Source organism: Seriola lalandi, unplaced genomic scaffold (assembly GCF_002814215.2).
Source record: "Seriola lalandi dorsalis isolate HSWRI2012SDOR001 ecotype SW California unplaced genomic scaffold, Sedor1 jcf7180002054925, whole genome shotgun sequence".
Taxonomy (NCBI): domain Eukaryota; kingdom Metazoa; phylum Chordata; class Actinopteri; order Carangiformes; family Carangidae; genus Seriola; species Seriola lalandi.
The window spans coordinates 7,182-15,346 of record NW_019525477.1 but is presented as its reverse complement, the minus strand read 5'-3'; positions in this window follow the sequence as shown (position 1 = coordinate 15,346).

The following is an 8,165-nucleotide window of genomic DNA, read 5'->3' as shown; positions in this document are numbered from 1 at the left end:
CCACCCCCACCCCCTCTACCCGATAAAAGGAAAACACTTAAAACTGTCATTTAATTCTACTTTGCCTTACCTAAACATGCAGAACTTGTGGTGAACACACTGAAAAACAGCACCTCTGCTTTTTCTTGTGTACTTTTATTTTTTTTTTTTTTTTTTTTTATTTTTTTTTTTTTATCATTTTGTTTCTAAAGAATTTTTTTGTTTGGGTGTGTGTGTGAATGTTTGTACTGCATGTATCATTCATCATGTTCAGCCTTGTTACGTATGTGAAGTGGACAGACGTCAGCTTTCCCAATGTCTCTCAAACTGTGAGATTCCTGAATATTTTTCATATTGTGGTTCAAAAGTGAACTTTATAAATTTTAATTAAAAGAACAAAAACCATACCATCTTTCATTCATAACATCTCAGTCATTGGTGCACTAGACTGAAAAACAGACAGCACTGGATATTGCATTGTTTGCACAGGACCGAGCAAGTCCCCATTATTTTAGCTCCACCAGCAAAGTTGGGGAGGTTATTTGTTAGAACATTTTACACAAAATAAAATGGATTGGGCTGAAATAAAAACACCGTCCTTGGTTGAAGGATTGGATAATTAAATGATACAGATTTGAAATTTCTGCTATTACCCAATTTATATTTTGTCCCTTCTGGGAACTTGCATTCTTTTGAGACATGTGTTTGGTGGCAGTGTGCACTCTACCAGGTGCCTTTTAGTTTTGTCAATGGGTTTGGTTTTTTTTTTTTTTTTTTTTTTTCTTTTTTCATTTTGAACCTTGAGAACTTGAGAACTACCCAATCTTGTTTCAGGAAGCAAAACTAGTCTCAAACGCTAACAACACCTACAACCACACTGTTCCTTAAACGTAACACAACGACATATTTCTCAACTAGTCACCATTTTGACCGCATTACGTTGTTGTCGTTTCAATCCTTGGTTCTGCTAGACATGCTAAAAAATCTAGAACCTCAGAGTTAAGCATGGGACTTCCATCAACTTAGTTTATGTAGCACTACAGAAAGGTTGCCAAATATCAGACAGCAGATGATTCTCCCGTTCAATGTGCTGACTGGTTTCAAAGGAATCGTTTTCGGAAAAGTCTGGAAACTCTTTGGAAAATACGCATACATGCTTTTTTCTCAAAAGGTATTAAATTGATACAACTCTCAAGTTTGTATGCTAAAAATAAAGCTAGAGCCGACTTGGTTAGGTAGCCCGAGGGAGATAGGTCCAGCCTGCAACTCCCTGTAAAACTATGAAACTGTTGTTTTTACATTTTGGTTTTTGTATCGACTAGTCCAGTGCCTGTTCAAAATGTGCCTGTTGGTAGGAGCTGATTGCTTGGCGTGCGTTAATCCAGTTCACATCATCCAAACAATTTCTCACTCAAAAGTGCACTTCCATGGGTCCTGAGCAAGACACTCTGCAGGGTTTGTGGTCAGTCGGTCTCGTTTACTGCTGGAGTTGGCTGTTCCGCTCCATTAGTGTCTGGGAGATGGCATAGAAAGGACCATCACACTCTGGCATGAACATGCTGTAAATTGTCCGGGTGCTGCACATGTCCTCGTAGGGTAGTTCTGCCTTCATCTTAACGTCAAGTAAGATGTAGAAAAGTGATGTTTGAAGCTTTCTCCAGGACCCGCTCATCCAAAAAACTTCCGTCGACACTGCACCTCCTCAGCAATACATCTGTGAAGTTGGAAGTCAAGTCAGATTCCTCCATTTATGGTTGGAATAAACAAACAACATTTAACGTGTAAATTAGTAAAAATTTAGAGGTGCTGGTTTACAGATTTGACAGAGCAAAGCTAGCCGTTTCCCCTTGCTTCCAGTCTTTCAGCCAAGCTAAGCTAATTGCTTGCTCTTGCTTCATATTTAGCATACAAACATGAGTGTGGTATTAATATGTTCAACTTTTAACAAGAAAGCAAATATGCGTATTTCCCTGAAATATCAAAATATTGCTTTAATTTTGGGCCAGTTACCTTCTTGCTATAGTGAGCTTATTTACTAATTTACTAAGAATACATTGCCTTGAGGAAAAACCTTACACTGCATTGTCGATGCAGCATTTCAAAAACACTGGCAGCTCCTACAATCACAGGTTGATATCATTTTACACAAAGCTTACATGGCGTTGGCAGAATGCAATGGAATCATAAAGTACGTTCTAAATGGAAAAAGTAAAACACTCACAAGTCTACAGTTAATTAGTCACTCATCCAAACACTTTATAGTGTCTTTTCTCACCTTTATTTAGCAGTTTTGATAATTTTGTTGCATCTTCACTGACATTTTAACTAACAATAGTATTTTTGCAGTGATATCATTCAAACGAATTATAGCTGATATATATGCCACTACTACAAACTTGGAATATAATTTAAAAAGTACCAAAAATAGTTTACAGTAGAGTGTATCTGTGTGCCATCAGTGATCAAACTTAAAAAAAAAAAAAAAAAAAAAAATGTATCGACCAATAAAAATACCAGTTTTCATAAACAATAACTTAAAAGTATCATTGCAATTCAGACTCAGTCATTTCCTGCCATTGGGAAAAATGGAAAGAAATGTCATTTGAAGCTTGAATAGGAAATTTGTTTCCTAAGCGTCTATTACACGTGAATTTAGTCAGCCTGTTCTTACTGCAACTATGTCACATGTCACCATCAGTGTGACTTTCTTCTTTTTTCTTTTTTTTTTTTTTCATTGATTGGTTTAGTGTGTGTTTGTATTTAAAGTCTTACAGATCACCTCAAAGATCATTAAACATGACTCACAGATCACAAGGCCAAAGTTGTGACTATCAGACTTGTCTTACTTGTTTTTGTTGCTTTTTTTGTTGAAAGGCCAAAATGTATCCAGTTGTAATTTAAGTGTAAGCTCTCATTCTCTACCAAAGTGTAGAGGGTCAGTTTAGTCGGTTCAGGATTTGAAAAATAAAAAGGAAATTATATTTATATATTCATATCTCCAGGCCTGACAGGAGAATATTTAAAGTATTAAGACTATACTAGTCTGGATGTAATTCAGCGTTGTTGGTAATTTCCCTCATTTCCACCCTGTCTCTCGGGTGCTTCTTCGTAATAACCTCACTGCTTTGTATCTGATAATGTTGTTTTAATGCCTTGTAAAACGAAGTGCTATCTTTCTGCTGTGACTCAAAAGTCATTAATAACTTAAATCAGTGTGTGTGTGTGTGTGTGTGTGTGTGTGTGTGTGTGTGTGTGTGTGTGTGTGCGTGCGTGCGTGCGTGCGTGCGTGCGTGCGTGCGTGCGTGCGTGCGTGCGTGCGTGTTTGTTTGCATGGTTTTCGGGTATACATCTGTGTCACTGCACTTTTGCCTTGCTTTTCTTCCACTTGTCTTGAACTCTCGGTTTATCTTTACAATGTGCTATCGATCTTTTACACTCCTTAGTGAAGGCAGCTGTAAGAAAAGGAAAAAAAAACCCACATGCATACAGTTACACTTGCATGTGTGCACACTGGCAAATGTTTTGTAACCACTTGTTCCTCATAGTGATGCATGTACAGCTGCTCTGCACCACAGCCGGCCACAGGTGCTCAATGATATACACTGTTCTGCTAGATGTGACTTATTTGAATGTTGTCATAAAAATCCACGTCATTCCAGAGAAGGTTTGAGTTAATGTTTCTGTCTGGGGGTGAAGGGAGGTTCGCCCTCTTTTTTTTTTTTTTTTTTTTTTCTTTCATATTAATGTTAATCTCACTGTCACTGTACTTGGGAAGTGTTTGTGTAATGCGTCATAGAAATTTATTTAGTTTCCCTAAGAAAGAAAAAGTCTCCAAACCTGAATCTTGGTGATTGTCCACGAGCTGAAAGCTAAGAGTGACAATGTTGTACTTAAAGATACAGAATGTCTTTTTTTTATGTATTTTTAAGTTTGCACACGGGAAAGTCATCAAATGATACTAAAAGCAAGTATTGAGAACATATTTTAGTATTAAAATGTAATTATGTAAAACCCCAAAACCTTATGGCCTGATGTCTTAACGATGCAGTTCTAAATGAGAATCGGATCTCTGCAGTACCCTTCACAATTGTTGGTACTTGATAAACATTAACAAGATGGATCTGTCCATGTCCATGAAAACTAAAGGAGAACTTTAATGATCTTAACCATTAAACCATTTTTGGTCTTGAACAAGAATTAAAGAGTAGCCCTCATGCCTTTTTTAAGGTCCATAAGACGACATGAAATGCCACTATGAAAGACAGCACCACTATTTTGTACAACGTTTATTTTGTTTCATTGAAAAGAAGCTGTTGAGAATATTTTTGTTTACTATGGAGTAACCAGGGAAAGATGGTTATCACTATTACTGGCAGTGATTGTTGAGAGCACTCGACTGTGCCAGTAATAGAGGCAATCATTTCAGTGGTTGAGTGCACGTTACCACACATCAGAGAATATTATTTTCTGATACAGTGCCTTTGAAGCAAATGATTTTCTAAGAATTCTGACAAGCGTAAGTGTCATAACTTGGATTGTTCATCTTTTACAGTCTCATTTGACCTCTTTTACAACTTTTATCTTCAACAATACTGATAATTAGCACTGGGTGTGTTCTCTGTGTTGACTAATTGCCATGCATTTGATCATAGAAAATGCACTATTTGCAACATATCAGCAAATAATAAATGTGTAAAATGTCACCCATGTCAATGATAATAAATCATTAAAACAATAAAAACAGAGCTATTTTGAATTGCCTTCATTTTTGTTAAGACACTTCTTTAACACACATAGATACACTGATAAACTACCTTTATTTCAACAGACATTCCATATTGTCTTTTCTCTTTTTGTCTCTCTGCTCACTGTTCAGACTAGGTGTACCTAATACACTGGCATCTGAATATGTGTATATATATATATATATATATATATATATATATATATATATATATACATATAACATATATGGTAAGTTAGCAATTATTAATTCATTTTTTATAATTGACCATTTTTTATAATTGACCATTTGCTAAACCGCTCTCCCAGACAGTGATTGTCCAATCATAGGTTAGAAACCATTCTGGAACACTTGTCAAACTTTTGGATTTCTCCACTTCTTGAAAGGGTGTGCTTGGGCCCATAGCAATACTTGGTATATAAAGAATTTAGATGGTGGTGCCTTTAGCCTTTCCAAAACCTAAAACAAGAAAAAGGAATAGATTAAAGCAGTCATGGTGTGGCCAGGCTGGTTGTATATATAGAATTGGTGCAGATGTGGGAGAAGGATCTGACAGTCATGCTTTAGGCAGGCCGGACACAGTACACACCCACAATTGTACAGCCACCCACAGCTCCAACACTATAGTGAAATTCACTGACACAGTGGTGGGAGGGCTGATTGAGGATAATGACGAAACTCCCTATTTAAGCGAGGTGGAGGGGCAGGCATTGTGGTGTATGAGCAACAATCTGGACCTGAGTTTCTCCAAAACTAAGTATATAAGATGTTGGTGGACTTAAGAAGAGAAAAGCAGAGGACACGGCATGTACCACTGGAGATACATGGGGACTAAGATGGAGACTGTGAGCAGTTATAAGTATCTAGTTTTGTACATTTCAAAAGGACCTCACTTGGTCAATGCACATAACTATGCTAGTGAGAAAAAACCTGCAAAAACCTTCCTACACACCTACGACTGAGTCGATGCTCTCTGGTTGTATAACTGGTTCAGCAACTGTTCTTACTGGGATAAGAAGACGTTGCACAGGGTCATAAGGTGCACTGAGCGCCTTCCCCTGAAGACATCTACACCAGGCGGTGGGGATCCAAAGCAGACCAGATTATTAAAGACTCATAGCATCCTAATCATGGTCCGTTCCAGTTGCCACAAGAACTGAGAGGTTGAGAAGGAGCTTCTTTCCCCTAACCCATACAGGCTCTAAACTCTTTATAAACCATAAACCACCGTCAGCTTTTGCTACATGGCTGTTTGGCTGGACATCCTGGCTGACTTTTATTGGCGGGCCAGTTGAATCTTCACTGTAGTTGTACCTGCTGCATGTGACAATAATAATTCTTTGATCCTTGATCCTTGGATCTGGGCCGAGGGAACTGGGCTTATATTTAGCCAGTAGAAACACAAATATGTGTCCCAGTATTTGCCAGAATAGTTGTGCCATCTACCAGACATGTTAACAATTACATCTGACATTAGCAGATCAACACTGTTTAACCCATTCCTTATACTTTTGTGTCATATCTTTTGGATTTTAGGACGGCAATTAAAAATGACACCACCCTCCAAACCCTGACTACTACAACCCCACCCACACTGCTTCTGTTTCTTGGTATTTTCCCATTTCTAATTCAAAGTGGAACCTGTGCTGTAAATGAGATTTATAGTTTTATTTGATATTAATTGCAAAATTATGAGTTAAACTTTCTACACATCAATCTTCATACTTAACTTGTCAATTCTCTTGGATAACAGTTTAACATTCATCTTAACCAAACAGTGCTGAAGCCTAATGTTTGTATATGACTGCAAGATTGAAGTGATGCCAAGTCCCCTATGTCTCTCTAACAAAGTCAACATTTTTTGTTTTATCAAGACAATATCACATCCTAAAAAGGGTTGATCTGGATGATTGATGTATTCCTCATATGTGGCCGCTGCTGTTTGTTTTTCTTTTTTTTTCTTTTTTTTCTTTTTTCTTTTTTTTACAGCTATCAATAGCCAATGACAAAGCAGAGTCTAAATATTCAATGTCCCAGCCCATCTAACTAGTTACATAACTTTTTTTCAACAATATATAAACCTGAAGTCCAAGATTCTGTCTCCTTCTTCGGTCCTCTAGCTCTTCCTTCTATCTCAACTCCTCTCTCAATTTTTGACAGTAATCTTTACTGCAAAAATGGCCACAGCTGGTAAGGTAGGTACATAATTCAAAATGTGCACAACTGTGATGCATTTCTGCACTGTATAGGTATAGTCAGGTAGGTAATAAACCAAAGATCAGAAAACAATGTAACAAACCTTGCATTAACATATTTTACTTGAATATTATATTATAAGATTTTTACATGTTAAGTTTTTGTATGCTATGTTAATTCAGCAGATTAAGTGTGGATGGGTGTAATATACCAAGCTTACACCTGACAAAGCTATAAATAAGTGTTTCAGTGCTGTTAAAATGTAATTATCTTTGAACATGAATTAATTATTTAATTAAAAATAAGTTAGAATGATTATTTTCACAGCTGTAAAAATATAAAATGAATAAAATGTCTGTCCCTTCTGTCCCTGTGAAATATTGCTTGTCCTGTTGGGACCTGGCACACAGTTTATCCAGACAGTTTTTTTTTTTTTTTTTTTTTTCTCTTTTTGCACAACTGTGGGTATTGGCAAAGCTGTATGTGATAGTGTGCGGAGAAAGGATAATGGGGGAAGCCCAAGAATTCATTGTACTACCACAGTGGAATAAAAGAAATGACCAAAAAGACAACAACTAATTTCCTCAGTGGTTTACTCTGTGTTACTTCAGTAGCCCACCCTACATTAAATCATACTGGTCTGATAAAATTTATGTTTGCCAAATAACCTATGTGAACTTTAAACTTTCGCTTCACGAGTTTGCTTTTTTCCAGCACCTGCTGTAACAGAGACACTGAAACCACTGTACTGTACTCGTAATTTAAAGATTGCATGGTGGGATATAAGTCAGTTTGCCACAATTATATGACTGTTTGCCTTGAAATCACAGAATAGTAACATTTTATCCAGTGTTCAACTCTGCATAGTTAAATGCAAAGTGACACTTTATGTAGTATGTTTGTGTTGATGTAGATGCTTGATGTGTTTTAGGAATCTGCCATATAGCACCTTTCCAGAAACCCATCCTAGTTTAGCTCAGGCTGCACCCAATAATGTGAGATTTTTTGCAGGGTAATTCATGTAGTGTCATTGACCTCTAGGTCATCAAGTGCAAGGCAGCAGTGGCCTGGGAGCCCAACAAGCCTTTGGTTATTGAGGAGATTGAGGTAGCCCCTCCCCAGGCCAACGAGGTCCGCATCAAGGTGAGAAACGTCCACTATCAAGACATATGTACACACATACACACACACGCACGCACGCACGCACGCACGCACGCACACACACACACACACACACACACACACA